This window comes from Pleurodeles waltl, chromosome 4_1, assembly GCF_031143425.1.
Source record: "Pleurodeles waltl isolate 20211129_DDA chromosome 4_1, aPleWal1.hap1.20221129, whole genome shotgun sequence".
Taxonomy (NCBI): domain Eukaryota; kingdom Metazoa; phylum Chordata; class Amphibia; order Caudata; family Salamandridae; genus Pleurodeles; species Pleurodeles waltl.
Window position 1 is genome coordinate 358,769,159 of NC_090442.1, and position 18,340 is coordinate 358,787,498.

Sequence of the window (18,340 nt, forward strand, 5' to 3'; positions counted from 1 at the left end):
GGCAAGCACACCACTTCTCCTCAGCTCTTCTCCCTGGCAGAGGTTCCTCTTGAATCCAGAAGTGATCTAAAGTCTGGGGCTTTGGGTCCACTACTAATACCCCTTTCTGCCTTTGAAGTAGGCAAACTTCAAAGGAAAGTCTCTGTTGTTCACATGATCTTGCCTTGCCCAGGCCAGGCCCCAGAAACACACCAGGGGGTTGGAGACTGCATTGTGTGAGAACAGGCACAGCCCATTCAGGTGTAAATGGCTACCACTTTAGTTCAGATTGCTCATCAGGATATGCAGACTACACCCCAGATCCCTTTGTGTCACTGTCTAGAGGGTATTCACAAACAGCCCAACAGTCAAACTGACCCAGACAGGAAATCCATAAACAGGCAGAGTCACAGAGTGGTTTAAGCAAGAAAATGCCTACTTTCTAAAAGTGGCATTTTCAAACTGACAATTTAAAAGACAACTTTGACAAAAGATGTATTTTTACATTGTGAGTTCAGAGACACAAAACATCATATTTCTATCTGCTCCCAAAGGGAATTTGCTCTTTAAAGTTATTTAAAGGCAGCCCCCATGTTAACCTATGAGAGAGCTAGGCCTTCCAACAGTGAAAACCGAATTTAGCAGTATCTCACTGTTAGGACATGTAAAACACTTTAAACATAAACTGCACCTTGCCCATGGGTCTACCGAGGGTCTACCTTAGGGGTGCCTTCCATGTATAAAAAGGAAAGGGAAGGGAAGGGAAGGGAAGAGAATGGAAGGTTTAGGCCTGGCAAGTGGGTACACTTGCCAAGGCGAATTGGCAGTGCAAGACTGCACACACAGACACTGCAGTGGCAAGTCTGAGCAATGTTTACAGGACTACTAATGAGGTTGGCATAACCAGTGCTGCAGGCCCATTGGTAGCATTTAATTTACAGGCCCTGGGCACCTCTAGTGTGGTTTACTAGGGACTAACTAGTAAATCAAATATGCCAATCATGGAAAAGCCAATTACACATACACTTTACACAGGAGCACTTGCGCTTTAGCACTAGTCAGCAGTGGTAAACTGCCCAGAGTACGAAAAACAGCAGAAACAGAATCCAGCACACAGTCAAAACATGGAAAGCTGAGGCAAAAAAGACAGGGGAGACCAAGCCAAGGATGCCAAGCCTAAAAGTACCCCTAATAATCCATCCTCCTCTTTCTTTCCACTGTCTCTTAAGCCTGGCTCATGTTGTGCTTCTCATATTGTGGGTTTAACAAGATGTTTGAGCGTAATTGTTGGGAACCTGAAGTGCACTCCACCCTCAATCATACTGACCAAGCAATGCCCCAGGTGAGAGATGAGAGGACCGTATTGCCCCGCCCACCCAGTACGGAGCATGACCTGATGATGAAGCATGCCACTTCGATCTGTTAGGGTCAGTGCACCCAAAAGGTACTCCTCGCTCCCTTGTACCGGCATAAACTATTTTGGTTACCTCAATGTAGGTATAAAACAGCACAGAACGTCACATTTCTATGTTTTTGATGTACATTTTCCTTTGACCTAAGCCTTTACTTCATTAGGTTTTCTTCTCCTGTTTTTCAGTTTGCTTGCATGTTTTATGGACACAAATTTGCTGGGATTGTTTTGTGTACTCTGGGCCATCCTTTCCTGATCAGCATTCTCAGGTTGGACTACAGGCTTTAGTGTTTTTCTTCCTCCTGTGAAAATTACCCCTTTCCTTGATCTTCTGCTGAAGCATTGCTTTGATCCCTAACACAACACTTGTCAATGCACTTAAAGTTTGGTGGAACTGTAACACAAGCAGTGTTTAATTTGAAAAAGAAACATAAGCCCCAGGGCCTTTGCCAGGACAGTACCAACATAACTACTAACCATCAGCATCCTACAAGTGTGACGGTCCTACTATTCCAGGCCCCCAAAGCTATAAAAATGGCTTGCTTGGCAGGTATTAGTCATTTTTACTGTACATTGAATTAACAATTGTTGTTGTGAGCATCTCTAAATTAGATAGACAGCGCTACCATAGTGCAGACTTTCATGAGTGCCAGCGTTGACAATAAAGTGCCAGTGCAGAGAGCCAAAAAACACCAGGTCAAATTAAGCACTGAAGACACTATGGGCCTGATTTATGAAAAGTTAGCACTGCCTTTATTTTTCCTTGACTATGGTATTTGCTTTCTTTCTGGTGGGTTGTCTTACTGTTGCTTAATCTTCCCCCACTGTTTATACTGGAGGGCACACTTATACTTGCCCTCAACTGTTTCATCCATATTCTGAAATCAATCCCTCAAACATGTGTTCGGCAAATCACCCTGTAACAGTGTCACTTGAAAATCCGGCTACTGATATTTTATTTTTATTTGAGAGGCATGACCACTCTGTACTCAAGACTCTGGACATCCACCTTTTTGCATTGTTCCTTTCTGTGTAGAGGTAATGTAGCTGTATTATATCCAGACAGCAGTTCCACAACGAATGTTGACTTGCTTAGATGTGACGGTAAATGTACTATTAATCTTAAACTATGATTTCATTATGCCCTGCAATCCTTTTCATCCTAAGAATGTGTAGAGGTCTGATGTATTTCATGCTCATTTTCTTAACTGCTGCCTTTGAATTGAAGCAATTAATCGAAAACTATCCTTCAGTTTGGGAGAGCTATAATCTAGTAGAAGGGACGGGATTCCTGTCTTTCTGTGCATGCGGCCTTTTGACGTAATGTATGTCAAGGTTTGCTCCATAGTATGTTTCTTCAAAAAACAATACATTTTTTAACATTGTTGACTGAAAAATGTCCTTCGATATGCACAGATGGCGTATAATTGAGGCATTGGTTTAGCCAAACAAAAAATGGACAGGCGTCACCAGTGTCAACTTTGCTGATTCCAAACTCATGTTACCCAAACACTGTGTGCAGTTGCTATAGTGATGTTTCTTAAGATTGCATGGAACACGTACCATGTCCTACATTGCATATCTTTTACTAATACAGGGAAGTATTCGGTGACGCACAACGGAAATGTTGCTCGCATCATCACCATATGTTATGTGCAATGCACAGTATGTGCCTTCACGATAAATGCGTGCATTTAGTCTGCAGAAAAGAATTCAGTTCTTGTGAAGGAATTTAGATTGAGTCATGTAAGATAAATAACATGGCATTTATTTGACGAAAGTAAGGTCATTATGTCAAATTGCCTTGTACACTTGGACTGATACCACTCAAGATTTAAAAATGAATATGCTTCAATGCTCATGTTGTACAACATTTATTTGGGAGTTGATCAGTCAAAATGGCAGCACATCAACAGTATCAGATTCTAGATGAGAGGTCTTCAAACTGAGTAGCACTACCCCTCCCCTTGCCCCCAGGGTCTTTGGCTTTATTCTCAGGGGGTGCAAATACCCAAACAGTACTTCTAAATGTGACCTTGAAGCTAAGTTTGACCTGGTTTATTTGCAGTTGCGGCTCGTGCTGCATGGAATGGGTGGAGCAGCGTGCGGGTGGGGGATTCTGGAGGGGGGGGCTCTGGTAGGAAAATAAATTAAATAAAAAAATAATAATAAAAAAAACCTCGCTTCTCGCTGCACCGCTCCTCTCCTCCGTCGCTGCAGGCAGGCATAGGTTCCCAGCCAGTGCTTAATTTGTAAATAAAAAGGTGCAGGTGCCTGAAGCCCTTCTCTTAAACACGCGACTGCTGCAATTAAATGTGGAGACATGGAATACTGAGGCAGCATAATCCTGAAGCCATTTTGGTCCTCTCCAATCCATTTAAAGCCACTCCCTACCCCTTCAGCTCACTCTTGTAGCTTTCTGATTTCTCCCAATGTGATGCTTTTTCGTTTTTCTCTTCCTCTGTCTTTCTCATATGTGTCTTTTGCTCACAGTAAATGCTTGAGGCAGAAAAATAAGTGCCGGCCCTCAAAATTAAATGCCAGTACTCTGCACCGGAAACAACAAGCACAAATTAAGCACAGCTCACAGCCTGCCCTGCAGTCAATCCTGACGCTTCTCAGAGCAGCGTCAGGATTGGCTGGGAGCGCCCAGCCAGGGCGTGTTGCTGAGCTGGAGAGAGCCTACCGTGCATGGGTGTTTGGCCTTCCCCGAGATGGCCAGCCAAACACACGTGGCGTCTGAGGGGGAGTGCTGTGTAAGGAAACAATAATAAGCACAGTTGCGGGGGTGACGCTCCTCCGCCCAATTGGAGAAGCCGCCCCTGTTTATTTGACACATTTCCAAAATGGCTTTATTTACATGTAGGATTAAAGTGCATATAAAAGGTAATAGAATTGTGATCCTGAGTGCTCTGGAGTTTAGGTCGGTGAGTTTAGAAATACACCCACTCAAACAAACTTAAAAGACCCTCTACTACTTTTGTCTTGCTTTAGACAGCATTGCACTCAATGCGTTTACATTTTTTACGGTGGCTTCTGCTTACTCATTATTGAATGGCTTCTTTGTCACAGTGCTGCTCCTGATTTTGATTGTTTTCCCCCTGTTCTTGTATTTGTACAGCCTCTGGAGCATTTAGGTTTCATCGCCCTTGTTTTAAGTGTTGAGTGTATCCTTCAAATGCTGACATCATGGAACTATTTTCTTTTTTTACTACCCTTTGTGATTGTTTTGTTCTTTTTCTCTCTCTCACCAGGCATGTGCATGTTAGCTCTCTTTTGCATACTCCCCCAACCCTGGTCTCTCTCACTCTCTCTCTCCACCTCCCTGTCATGTTTTGCTGTTCCCTCACTCTGTCACAGAGCATTGTTGGGGCTTGTTGTTTACTTCACACGCTCTGCCCTCCCCAACTTCTTCTCTTCCCTGGCTTTCTCTCCTACTTTCATCACTACACTCCATCCTCTCACTGCGTGTTGCTATTGGCTGTGCTTCTGAAACTATACTGGCATTAGGACAACCGAAAGCGGTGGCTGGCCATCTTGTAAGTGCATATTTTAGACTTCCAAAATATCATCCACGTTACATGACGCACTGCAATCTAACAAAGATTAGCATAACATGATGACGGTCTCAGAAGTGTATTTGCTATACTTCCAACACGGTCACTGCATTGCGTAATGCAACTTGTCCCTCATAATTGAAGTATATGTTCCAAAACAGCTAAATATGTTTTCTTTTAAGATGGCTGCCATGTTATGTTTAAATGCAGCACAACGACCATATTGAAAGTATAGAAAATACACTTCAAAGATGGCATACTAAAGCAGTTGTCTTACCAATGGCAGCTCACTCTATCAAGCTTTGGCAGCGCCAATAACGTTAAACAACAAGCATTGGCAAAGTAAAAAACAGACTATTTAAAATTTTATTTTGAGAGTTTTATAAAGCGAGAACATGACCCAAAGGTGTCAGAGCACAGTTACATACTTCTTACAAAAACAATAGGAGTCTCATATTGATATAGGAGGTAACTTTGTCCGCTAACAGCTTATAGGAAGTACTTTGCATCAACACTAGTAGGATCATTTTCCTCACAGCCTGATCATGTCCACCTGCAATGACATTGCAGGCTTGTGGTATGGAGAACCAAGTGTTGCTGTGTGGTTACATTGCTGATTCAAGGTCAATTTAGTCCAAGAGGCATCTTTTAAATAAAATCCTTTTGACTTCCCTTTTGAAAACACTGGTTTTTATTTATTTTTTATTTTAAGAGTTTTCTATAGCGCTAGCAAGACCGAGAGGGTAACAGAGCGCTTTACAACAGAATAGAAAATAAACATAAGAAACACACATGAGTCAAGAGTCACATTGTAGAATGAGGATACATAGGGGTTCTCATGAATAGAAGGGTGGCGATTCGAGGAAGGAGAGGTGGTGAGTGAGAGGCCCTTATTGATGTGAGGGTTGGTTTAGGAGAAATTCTTTCAGTAGCTTCTTGAAGGTCATATGGGAAGGGTTAGATCTGATGTGAATGGGTAAGGAGTTCCATATTCTCGGAGCGTTGTTTGAGAAGGAGCATGACCGAGTTTTTTGCTTGTTAGGTTTCGGTAGGAGGAGGAGGAGAGAGTTTGTGCTTCTCAGAGATCTGGTTTGACCAGCTTTCACTAGCTTGTTAGCGAGGTATTCAGGTTTCCCAGTGTGAAGGGCTTTGTGTGTTAGGCAGGCAGTGCGGAACAGGCAACGGGCCTCAATCGAGAGCCATTTCAGACTCCTCAAGGCTGGGGAGATGTGGTCAAATTTTTTAATTCCTGTCACTAATCTAGCAGCTGCATGAAGAGTGGACCTCATAGGGGCGAGTCGGGATTTGGCCGTGCCAGTGAGGATGGAGATCCCATAGTCTAGTCTTTAGAGTGCCAGTGCTTGAGTGGCCTGTTTAAGGTCATCCTCTGGAATGAAGGATTTGATTTTGTGAAGAAGTTTAAGGCTGAGGAAGGCATTATTAGCGTTTGACTTGATGTGGTCCTGCATGATCAGGTTGGAGTCCAGAGAGATTCCCAGGGATTTGACCGTGGTAGACGGGGAGAGAGTGCATTTGAGGGCGTCAATAGATTTTAGCCATTCTTGCAGTTGAGGAAGCTGGTTAGATTTCGAGAGGAGGAGTATTTCTGTCTTTTCGTGGTTGAGTTTGAGATGGTTATGTGAGAGCCAACATAGGGCTTCTTTAAGGGTACTGTTCAGACGGTGGATGTCGTCTAAGGTGGATAGTTCAATATAGAGTTGCGTGTCATCAGCATAGAGGTGGAAGGGGATATTGGCTCGAGTGAGGATAGTGGTAAGAGCCCTCTGGTGATAAGGGAGGTGGGTGAGGTCGAGTTGAGAAGTTTTACTTGTTGCGTTCGGTTTTGTAAGAAGGAGGAAAACCAGTGGAGGACAGTACCTTCAATGCCTACTCTCTTTTGGAGGGAGTCGAGAAGGAGTTTGTGGTCGATAGTGTCAAAGGCTGCCTTAAGATCAAGGAGAATGAGTAGGCAGGGTCTGTCAGAGTCAAGAGAGATGAGGAGGTCATCCACAATGTTAAGGATGGCTGACTCAGTGCTGCAGCCTTTCCGGAAGCCAGATTGAAGAGGGTTAAGGAGGCTGTTGGAATCGATATGTTGGGTTAATTGTTGGAGAGCACATTTTTCAAGAACTTTGGCCAGGAAGGGAAGGTTGGAGACAGGTCTGTAGTTGTGGAGGTTGTTCGGGTCTGCTCCTGGTTTCTTTAAAATTGGCGTGATTTGGCCTAGTTTTAGGCAGTCTGGGAACACGCCCGTCTGGAGGGAGCTATTGATGATCATTGTCCATGTAGGGGGGAGGGACTGGTGGAGTTTTTTTTGCCAAGGATGAAGGGAGGGGGTCGGCTAGGTGGGAGGAGGTTTTGGAGGAGGACATGAGTTTGGAGATGTTCGATACCAGGAGGGGTAGGAAAGAACTCCAGCTAGCGGGGGCCGGCAGCTGCGTCCGGATGGGGAGAGTGATTTCAGTTAAGGGGGACGGGTTGTCGGAGAGGTATAGAGCAGGGATAAAATTGATAGTGGAAGGGAGGCGGGGCACAGTGTTGGGGGGGGAGTCCCGTGCTAAGGAAAGTTCAATCTCAGTGATTTTATCGTTGAAGAAATTGGCAAAGTTAACTCAGGTGACCGTGGTAGTGGGTAAGGGGTTGGGAGCAGGTTTGGTCGTTTGTTGTTTAATGATGTTAAAGAGCTCTTTCGGGTGGTTTATGGCTCTGTCAAGGGTATTCTGGAAGAAGGATCTTTTTTCATTATATATGTGTTTTTTGTAACTTCTCCGTGCACTTCTGAGCTGATCCAAGTGGGTAGAGGAGGGGTCGGATCTCCAAAGTCTTTCAGTGGCTCTGAGTTGTCTTCTCTCTGAATTGAGGTAATTGTTGAACCAAGCTCTAGATGGGATGTTTCGCAGTCTTTTCAGTTTTAGAGGGGCAAGCTGATCAAGTATGGTAGTTATAGTCGAGTTGTAGTGGGTGGTTAAATCCGTCGTGGAGAGGATGGTCGAAGGGGGGGGAAGAAGAGAGATGATTTTTTCTTCAAGGGTTGATAGGGGGATTTGGCTGACATTTCTTTTCCAACTAAAGGATTTTTGGGGATGAGGAGTGAGTTGGGGGATATAGTTGAGATGGAAAAGGATGATGCGATGATCTGACCAGTCGACAGGAAGGATATCGTCGACCTTGAGGGAATCTTTATGCGCTATAATCGCATCTAGTGTAGCGCCTTTGCTGTGGGTTTGGCCCTTGCAGTGTTGGGAAAGGTTGTTGCTGTGAAGAAGGTCATTTAGGGTTTGGATGAGTGCATTGTTCTCATCATTCCAGCGAAGGTTGAGATCGCCCAAGATGATGAAGTTGGGGTCAGAGAGGGAGCAGTGAGTTATTAGGTCAGCTAGGTGGTCCGCAAAAGGTTGGGTATTACCAGGGGGGTGGTAGAGAAGGTGGAAGGTCACCTTAGAGTTGTCGCTGGTCTTAATGGAGGCGTTCAAGTGTTCACAGGAATTGAAAATGAGAGCTTCTTTGAACTCTATTTCTATGGTATTTTTGTGGATGATGGCAATACCTCCCCCCGGTCGGTTCTTTCTCTCTTTGTTGTAGATAGAGTAGCCGGGAGAGACAAGGGTGTCCAGGATTGGTTGCGAGAGTTCGGTTAGCCAGGTCTCTGTGATGAAGGCAATGTCAGTGTTATGGTTGAGGATAGCGTCAGCAAGATCCGTAGCGTGTTTGACTGCTGATCTACAGTTTATGAGCATGCAGTTGGTGCGAGGATGGATCTTAGGTTCAGGCTTGGAAGGGAATAGGGGGATATTAACGAGGTGGGCAGGGGGTCTGGGAGAGGGAGGCTGTATATGTTGTCTCCTGAGGCCAGTGATGACTTGTATGTTCGAAGGGGGGGTCGGGGTAGGGAGGGACGGGTTATAGGAGAGAGCAAGTTTGGTGGCTTCCTTGTGAGATAAAGGAGGGATTGTTCTTCTTGGTCTCGAGGTGTTACGAAGAAAGGGTCTAGAGGGCCAGTGGATACTCTGTGAAGAGTTGTTGACGACGGAGGCGTGAGTGTCTGGGTCGGCACTGGGAGAATCAGTGAGTAGAGGCTTCTCGCTAATTTGTTGATGCCTTGAATGATGAGTTCTAGTTGGGATTCAAGGTTGGAGAGCCGTTCATTGATATTTGTGGAGGGAGAGGATTTAGGGGTGAAGGAGTGGGAGATAAAGTTCTTCTTAGGTAGGGGCTGGGGTGAGTGATTCAGATGGGATATAGGATCACTGGGCAGAAGGTTAAAGGAGGCTGTCGTGGGGTGAGAGGGGTTAGAGTCAGAGTAAGGGTTAGGGGTGATGGGGGGGCAGGCTTGATATGAGTATCTCTACAGGTCAACAAGTTAGGTCTAGGGGAGGGCCGGGGGAGAATGGGGTTGGAAGGGGCGACGGAGGAGGGGGAGTCGAAGGGGGGTTCGGGGAAAGGAGAGGTGTTATGGGGGAAGATCAAGGAAGTTTGGGATGAGGACACAGAGCAGGAGTAGCGATAGGGGTTTTTGGGGTTAAGGAAGTAAGGGGCATGGTTAGGGTGAGAGGGGAGAATGGGGATGAGTGGGTCAGACAGGATGGGGTTGTTGACACAGGGAACCGGGGGGGGGCAGGGGGTGGTGTTGGGGGGGATAGTGGGGGTGTGGTGGGGTGGCAATGGGCTGAGGGTGGATAGGGGGAGAGGGAGTGCAGACTTAAGGGAGGGGAATAAGGATTCAAAGGCACGGAGGTTGGAGTCGTTAGCTTGAATCATGATGGTTCCATTTCTGAAGATGGAGATGATGACATTTCACTGGAAAGCCGGGGAACTGTAGATAGAGAGTTTGCAACCGTGAGGGAAATTAGTAGTCTTGGAGGGGTGGAGGTGGGTAGTGAGGAGAGTGTTCCATTTAGCCGGGCGTTTAGTGAAGAATATAAGATCAGTCTTTTTCGGGCCTTTATGGGCATTGAAGTAAGTGTCCACAAGAAGTAGCTCCGGATGTTGCTTGGTAAGTTTGCGTTTGAAGTTTTTCAGCGCAGAGGGGGAGAGGTGATTAGGGGGAGATATGGAGAAGGAGTTGGACCCGTGGGGTTTAAGGAAGGGGGAAATGGGTGAGGAGGTGTATCCTGTGGGGAACGACATCATGTGCACGAGATGAGGCTGTTGCTCGTAAGGGGGTTAAAAGGGACTCAAGATAGGGTAGAAAAGGGGGGGGGATAAGGTGGGAGGGATCAAGGTAGGGGCCAAGGACCGGGGGGGTTGACAAAAGGAAATTCAAGGGCAAGAGGCTCGAACAGGGGTAGAGAAGCCCCACAGATTGCGACAGGGAGGGGAAGGGAGGAGATCTAGAAAAGAGTGTTCTTGTTGGGAGATGGGTGGACACAGAGTGGGATAGGGTGGGAGGGAGACCACAGGTTAAGGAGGAAAGAAGGGTGGGACAGGCAGGGGGGCAGGAGACCCCACGTCAGGGGACCACTTGGGACCGGCACACGGGGTCAGGATAGGCAGCCTCGCTGCTTGGTGGAAAGTTGGGTGAGGATCGCATTTGGATGGTGGTCGAGAAGATCGGTCGAATAGCAGATCACCTGGGTCCAGGAGTCAAAAGGAACATGCAGAACTCAGTGCCCAATCTGAGCCCATTGGTGAGCACCGGTAACCATCTGAAAGGGGTGGGGCCAACTCTCGTGCCTCACGCAAACGCTGTGTGAAAGAGACACACATGTGAAGGACAGAAGAACCCTGAGCTCCTGCCCCTCCGGGACCTCCCCACTCGCGAAATAGGCAATGGGGGAGTCAGCCCAGCAGCCAGATCAAAGTTCACGGACACTCCCTACCTCGGACAGGCGGGTCCACATGAAAGATTCCTCCCAGGCTGGAGTCAGGGGTGGTGAATCAGCACCTCCTGGAAGTGTAGCTCCTCCTGTGTTGCAGGCGGCGAAAAACGTCTCCAATAACGAGTCAGGGATGGCGAAGCAGCACCTCCTGGATATGTAGCACCTCGCGAGCTGCAGGCGGTGCAAAACAGCCTTAACAACGTGGAGACTAGAGCCTGAGTCGGCCCAAGGTCGGCTCCAGTAGACTACCCCAGGTTAGGGGTCTCTAGTATCGGTAAAGATGGCGGAAGGGCAGCTCCTCGCGGGTGAGAGCCAGAGATGGGGGTTCCTCCAAGGCTGGGGCCAGAGATGAGACTCCAGTAGATTACCCCAGGTTAGGGGCCTCTAGGAACGGTGAAGATGGCGGACAGGCGGCTCCTCACGGGTTAGAGCCGGGGATGGTGACTCCTCGTCGGCTGGGGCCAGAGATGAGGCTCCGAGGGATGGAGATCCGGTCCTGCTTTCGACCCGATCCGGCCGGGGAGGGCAGCCTGCCGGCAGCCAGGCGGCGGGATCAGGGACGCAGAAGAATGCCCTTGGCCGCCTCAATACAGATGGTGGTCGGGCAGCTTCCCGCGGGCAGGAGCCGGCGATAACAGCTCCTCCGAGGCTGGGGCAAGAGACGAGGCTCCGGGAGAGCGGAGACCTGGTCCAGTGTCTGTCCCACCCAGCGGAAAGGGGCAGCCCGCCGCGGGACCAAAGACGCAGAAAAGTGCCCTCGGCTGCCTCAGCGCGAAGGCAGTCCGACTGCGGGGACAGGCGAGGCGCCGGGGACCTGGACGACAATCGATCCTCGGTCCTCGCGCGCAGGGCTCCTTGGCATCCGCCGAACCCTCAAAACCCCGTCCGAGTCGGCAAGGTCTAGGGCGATCGTCGGCAGTGGGGGGGCACCCGAGGGAAAGAGGAGAAACGGGATTTACACTAAAAAGTGATCCCGTCCCTCCGGAGCTCCTTGAGGTGCGTCCGTCGCGGCGGCCATCTTAGAGAGTATTCAACTGGTTGATTGGTTCAACTGAGTCTCTGGTGGGAGTAGGGGCTGACTCGAAGAAAGCACAAGCTTGTGTTAGTGATTTCCTAAATCACACCGGTTCTAGCAGGAGGAAGCTCACACTTCTAAGAGAGCGACTACCTCCTGTTAAAATCATATTGTGGGCTGGGTACTCAGGTATACCTTAGTGCAGGGCTTTGTGTGTCAGGCAGGCTAACTTGAGGATTATCCTAGCTTCGCCTGGAAGCCATTCTAGAGACTTTAGTGATGGTGTGAAATGATCAAAGCACCTCAGTCCCATTAATAAGCTAGCTGTAGCATTGAGGGTTGCTTTAGCAGTGCAAGTGATGATTTGGGAATTCTCGACAGTGCTGCATTTCCATAGTTAAGCTTAGATAGAGCCAAGGATTCTATTGCTATATTGATGTCAAAATCCGGTATGAATGGTTTCAGTTTCTTCAGGAGTCTAAGATGTAGGAGTGCCCTCCATCTGGATGTATTAATGTGAGCTTTCATGTTGAGTTTTTTGTTGAGTATTATGTCACGGGCTTTTGTGGATTCCACGATTGTGGGATTGCAGCAGTGCGCATCCAGGTGAATGAGCCATTCTTGTGAGGGAGGGGAGCTGTGAAGGGGAGAGATGAGCTGGAATTCCGTCTTTAGAGAATTAAAGTTGGGATGAATTAGCACTAGCCATGTTTGGGTTAGCCACAGTGTGTCATTGAGACGTATAATGTCTTCTAGGGAGGATGTCTTTAGGTAAATCTGAGTATCATCAGAGTACATGTAGTGGGAGATGTGTGCTTGATTTAGGATCTCTGTTAGTGGTTCGAAGTACAGGATGAAGAGCGTCTGCTCCCCCTTCTGTAATATCAAAGTGCCCTGAGGGTGTGCAAAGCAGGCACAAATGCCTGTTGTGCCCCCGGGGCACTTTGTGTAATACAGCCCCAGATGTCTTCATTTCTAGACCTCTTAGGTCGGGGTTCATTTGGGCACTGTTGAGAACTGTGGTATTTCGGGGTGAGGAATGAGTCTGAACCTCTTTCTATAATCGTCATTGAGTCTGTGTTAGAACGTTTCTGGTTGACGAGGTTATGCACCTCAGCCAGGCAGAAACCACCACTTTTATCACTGCTAGGGAGTTACACACCCAAGATAACCCCTGCTCAGCCCCTTGGTAGCTTGCCACAAGCAGTCAGGCTTATCCCAGAGGCAATGAGTAAAGCGTTTGCACAACAGACACAACAATCGTGACACAATAAATACACCACAAAGGAAACACAACAACAAGTTACATAAAAATGAACTATATTGCATAAAACATCATTAGACCAAAAACAACAGTAATACCCTGCTACACAAGCAGTTGTCAGAACATCACACAGGTTACTAGTGCCAGGTAAACACATAGATGATTACTATTCTGCAACCTAAGCAGTAGTCAAGTCATCATTAGCACCAAAAATGCACATCTTAGAGTAAACATATTATCAGGAATGCCAAGATATCATCCGGAATGGACATAAAATTACACAGTCGCATTTGGCAGATCACAGACACACCCTCCCAATGCAGGTAATGTGGATCCTGAGTAAATGTGATAAAGAGTCACTTCCAGCCAGAGAAGTGTAGCCTATGTGAAAAGGAACAAGAATACACTGGAGAACTGTGGCATGTACATGTATGAAGGCCCCAGGGCAACAGTACTTTCTTTACAAAGTGGGCAGTAATCACAGACCCCACATGTTGGGCACAGGAGCTTAAGCGCACCTATTACTAAGAGTACGGTAGTGAGGGATCCATAGGTGAGATCATTCCCAACAGGCGGTTCGGCACTGCTCCCGGTGTCCTCATCTGAATGTTTCCCCTACTAGTGGTGGAACCGGGCAGGGCTCATTCCTGCAGGTAGGTCCTCCGGGAAAGGGGGCACCAGTGTGCAGATAAGTGGGGGCCTTTCGCCCCCAACTCCCAATATCTAGCTACCCACGACCTCACACTGCAGCGATAGGGACTCAGCAGCTTCTAGCGAGCAGGACACACCCCTTCTGAGCGCAGACCGGAGGGGGACAGTACCTTGTATCAGGGCAAAGCGCCCTCGCACTTTAGGCCACTGGTGCAGTTGCTTCTTTCCACTCTGTGTCTCCTCTAACAGTTGGCCCAGCTCCTCTTGCGCTGATGCAAGATTTCCACAGCCAGTTGGTGCTGGGAGGCCACCCTTCATCCTCCTTGTCATCCAGTGATATGGTCCTGGGGCCACTCCTGCTCCCTCGACCAGCACACCTGCACCTGACACTGTGCGTGAGCAAAGCAAGCCAACCACTCTCCCAGGCTGTGGCTGTGAGTGCCCGGCAGAAGGGTGGGCCCGCTGGCATCAGGGGGCACCAACAGTTGAGTGCTTTGCTCGCACTCACCGAGAGGCTGCTGGCTGGCTTCTCTCCATTCTTCCTGCAACTGGGGGAGGAATAACTGCCCACCGAGGGACACAGAGGTGCTTTCCTACACCCCAGGTAGACAAAAATGATGCGATCTTCACACACTGATTCAGAAGGCCATGAAGTGCTTTGCACGTGCTGACAATAGTAAAAAAAAAGGAGCGCTCTATTTGTGCTGTACTCTGCCCATGGAAAGAAACCAGTGCTCTTCTCATTCTGGGGCAGCCACCCAAAAGCACTCTCCACGTGCTCCAAGCAGAAAACATGGGAAAGGGGAGCAGAGCACCCAACCCCTGGTGATCACTGGGGAAACACAGGGCAGAGGGCAAGGAGCAGGCCAGCTCACCAGGGTCCTTAAGGAATAAGTGGCAGTCCCTCTGGGGCTTAGCAGACCTCAGGTCAGCACATCACACGTCAGTCCAGTTGAGGTTCCTTGAAGCGTCACAGTCCCCCTCCAGCAGCATCTGGTTCCAGGTCCATATAGGGTCAAAAAGTGTGGGGGACAGCCTCCTGTACTTATACTCATTTTGCGCAGCTTCCACAAAGGGGGAGATGGGGGTGCAACCAGCACTAACGGGTCCCAGGAATGTCCCCTTTCTCCTCCAGCACTGGCTCCAGACATCAGTAGGGATTAAACAGATCCTTTGTGTGAGGCCAGGGCACAGCCTTTACAAATGCAAGTGTGCCCCACCCGTAGAATGCTCAAAGCCCATCTGTAACTCTGTCCCAGACATGGATTGGCAAGCTGCAAAACACCAGAGTCATAAGCACAAAGAAATGCTCACATTTTAAATGTGGCATTAATATAATGGTAATACAAAAATCCACCTACCCTAATAAGCAGCGTTTCTCACTACCATTCCAATCATACCAAACATGCTTCCACCACCCCTCATAAATCAGACAGTAGCACTTAGACATATGTTAAGGCACTTCCAATGCAATCCTATGAAAGGAGTGGTGCTCACAGTAGTGAGAAACCACATGGGCTGTTTGTCACTAATGGGACATGTAGTACATAAAGACATATGTCCTACCTTTTACATACACAGCACCCAGCCCATAGGGTTATCTAGGGCCTACCTTAGGGATGACTTATATTTAGTAAAAGTGGAGTTCCAGACCTGGCAAGTGAATTTAGATGCCATGTCCCTGTGGCAGTAAACAGTGCACACAGGCTCTGTGCTATCTGGCCTGAGACAGGTTTGAAAGGCTACTTCTGTGGGCAGTTCAAGCTGTGCTGCAGGCCCACTAGTAGCATTTAATTTACAGGCCATGGGTATCAGGGATACCGCTGTACAAGGGACTTACAGGTAAATTAAATGTGTTAATCAGGTGTAAGCTAATCATACCAACTTTAGAAGGGAGAGCACATGCACTTAGGCACTGATCGGCAGTGATAAAGTGCTCAGAGTCCTAAAGCCAACAAAAAGAGGTCAGAAAAATAGGTGGAGGAAGGCAAAAGGTTTGGGGATGACCCTGTGAAAAGGATCAGGTCCAACAATTCGACAATGATTGACTTTTCAATTTTTCCTATGTTTTCTTCAAAGAAGGTGGAGAATGCCTTGCAGTCTTCAACCCAGGAGTTTCTGATGGTTGTGGAGTTCTCGTCGTTGGACTGTTGTTTCACTATTTCAAAGAGTTTGCGTGACCTGTTTTTAGCATTATCTAGTTGCGATCTAAAGTGTAATGCATTCGCGTTCCAAATGTTCTTCTTGTATTTGTTTCTACTCTGACGTAGCTCCCTTAGATATGTTATTGAGAGTTGTGTCTCTCAGCTAATCTCAGTTTCCTCCTTTCATCATTTAGCTCCTGGCTGTACCATGGGTGGGACAATTTGTTTCTGACTATTTTCAAGTGGGTGGTGCTACCACATCATTCAGCTATGTCTGTGCCATTTTTGCCCACTGATCTGCAGTTGAGTAGTCTGCATTTTAGTTCTGATCCTGGAGTAGTGGGCGAGTTATGGGGATTTAGAATACGTGGAACTGATATCAGGTTATTTGGGTTCACCCCGTGCCCTTTCAGTAGGTTTCTTCTTGTGCTAGTGTACTTAGGCCCATATTTATACTTTTTGACGCACAACTGCGCCAACGCAGTTGTGCGTCAAAAATTTTACCGCCGGCTAACGCCATTCCAACGCACCATGCGGGCGCCTTATTTATGGAATGACGTTAGCCGGCGCTGCCGACTGGTGTGCGTAAAAAAAAATGACTCACACCAGGCAGCGCCGGCGTATGGGAAAATGGGGGTTGTGCGTCAAAAAATGGGTCAAGTCAGGTCTGAGGCAAAATTCAGGCCTCAAACCGGATTTGCGCCATTTTTTTTTACGCCCAACCTCCATTGACATGACTCCCGTCTTAGCAAAGACAGGAGTCATGCCCCCTTGCCCAATGGTCATGCCCAGGGGACCTATGTCCCCTGGGCATGGTCATTGGGCATAGTGGCATGTAGGGGGGGCCAAATCAGGCCCCCCTATGCCACAAAAAAAAAACTAAAAAAAATACTTACCCCAACTTACCTCAACTTCCCTGGGATGGGTCCCTCCATCCTTGGGTGTCCTCCTGGGGTGGGCAAGGGTGGCAGGGGGTGTCCCTGGGGGCATGGGATGGCACCTCTGGGCTCCTTCTGAGCCCACAGGTCCCTTAACGCCTGCCCTGACCCAGGCGTTAAAAAACGGCACCCATCAGGCTGTGCGCCGTTTTTTAAGGCCTGCCCCCTCCTGTGCGTCAAAATGACGTCAGAGTATAAATATGGGGCACAGGCCTTAAAGTCATTTTTTGGAAGGGAACGCCTACCTTGCATATAATTAACGCAAGGCTGGTTGACCCTTCCAAAAAATGACGCACATGGTGGAATTTTGACGCCCGCGGGGTCGGACGTCAAACCATAAAGTGGTGAGGGTCTCCCGCCGGTTTACCGCTGCCCCATTGAATCCTCCATGGCGGCGGAGCGCGCTCCGCCGCCATGGGGATTCAGACACCCCCTACCGCCATCCTGTTCATGGCGGGAAACCCGCCATGAACAGGATGGCGGTAGGGGGTGCCACGGGGCCCCTGGGGGCCCCTGCAGTGCCCATGCCAATGGCATGGGCACTGCAGGGGCCCCCATAAGAGGGCCCCGCAAAGTATTTCAGTGTCTGCTCCGCAGACACTGAAATACGGGACGGCTGCAACTGCACCCGTCGCACCCCTGCAACTACGCCGGCTCAATTCTGAGCCGGCGTCCTCGTTGCAGGGGCATTTCTGCTGGGCCGGCGGGCGCTCTTTCGGAGAGCGCCCGCCGGCCCAGCGGAAATGTTTAAATGGCCGCCGCAGTCTTTTGACCGCGGTGCGGTCATTTCACGGCGGTACCTTGGCGGACGGCCTCCGCCGTCCGCCAAGGTTAAAATCACCCCCAATATTTACATAGATTACAGAATAAAGCATATGCATCGGGGGAGGCAAAACAAAAATGCCAAAAAATATATATATGACAAAAAATCTACTTATCTCGTCGCCACTCTGCTGCTGCATTGCTGCTGTCGCATTCCAGGCCATGGGCGGCTCCTCCGTTAGGTCGGGGGAGCATTGCCCACCTCCAGCAGGAGCTGCAAACCTAGAGAAAGAAATGACAATAAACACTGTTTATTGTCGTTTTATTTCTAAAGTGGTGGGATGATGGGGGGGACGAGCATGGAGGGGATCGCGGGTTGGCCAAACACACATGCTCACAAAGGCTCTCCAACCCGGCATTGTGTAGCTGAGTTGGAGAGAGCCTGCACATGTTCCCAGTCTGCGTTGGAGCACCCAGCCTCCCCTGTGCCAATTATGATGTTGCTCAGAGCAGCGTTATGATTGGTTGGAGCACTCAGGCTGGGTGCTCCAACGCAGACTGGGAGCCTGTGCTGGCTCTCTCCAACTCCACTACACAGTGCGGGGTTGGAGGAAGCCCAAGACAGACGGCCAAACATACATTCGCACTGAGGGGAGTGCCTGTACACTCCCCTCCATGCTCGCCAACCCATGGCCCTGCCCCTTTAGAAATAAAACAACAAGAAACAGCATTTATTGTTGTTTTGTTTCTAAAGATTTGAAGCTCCTGCTGGCTTGTGGGTGACGCTTCTCCACCCTAAC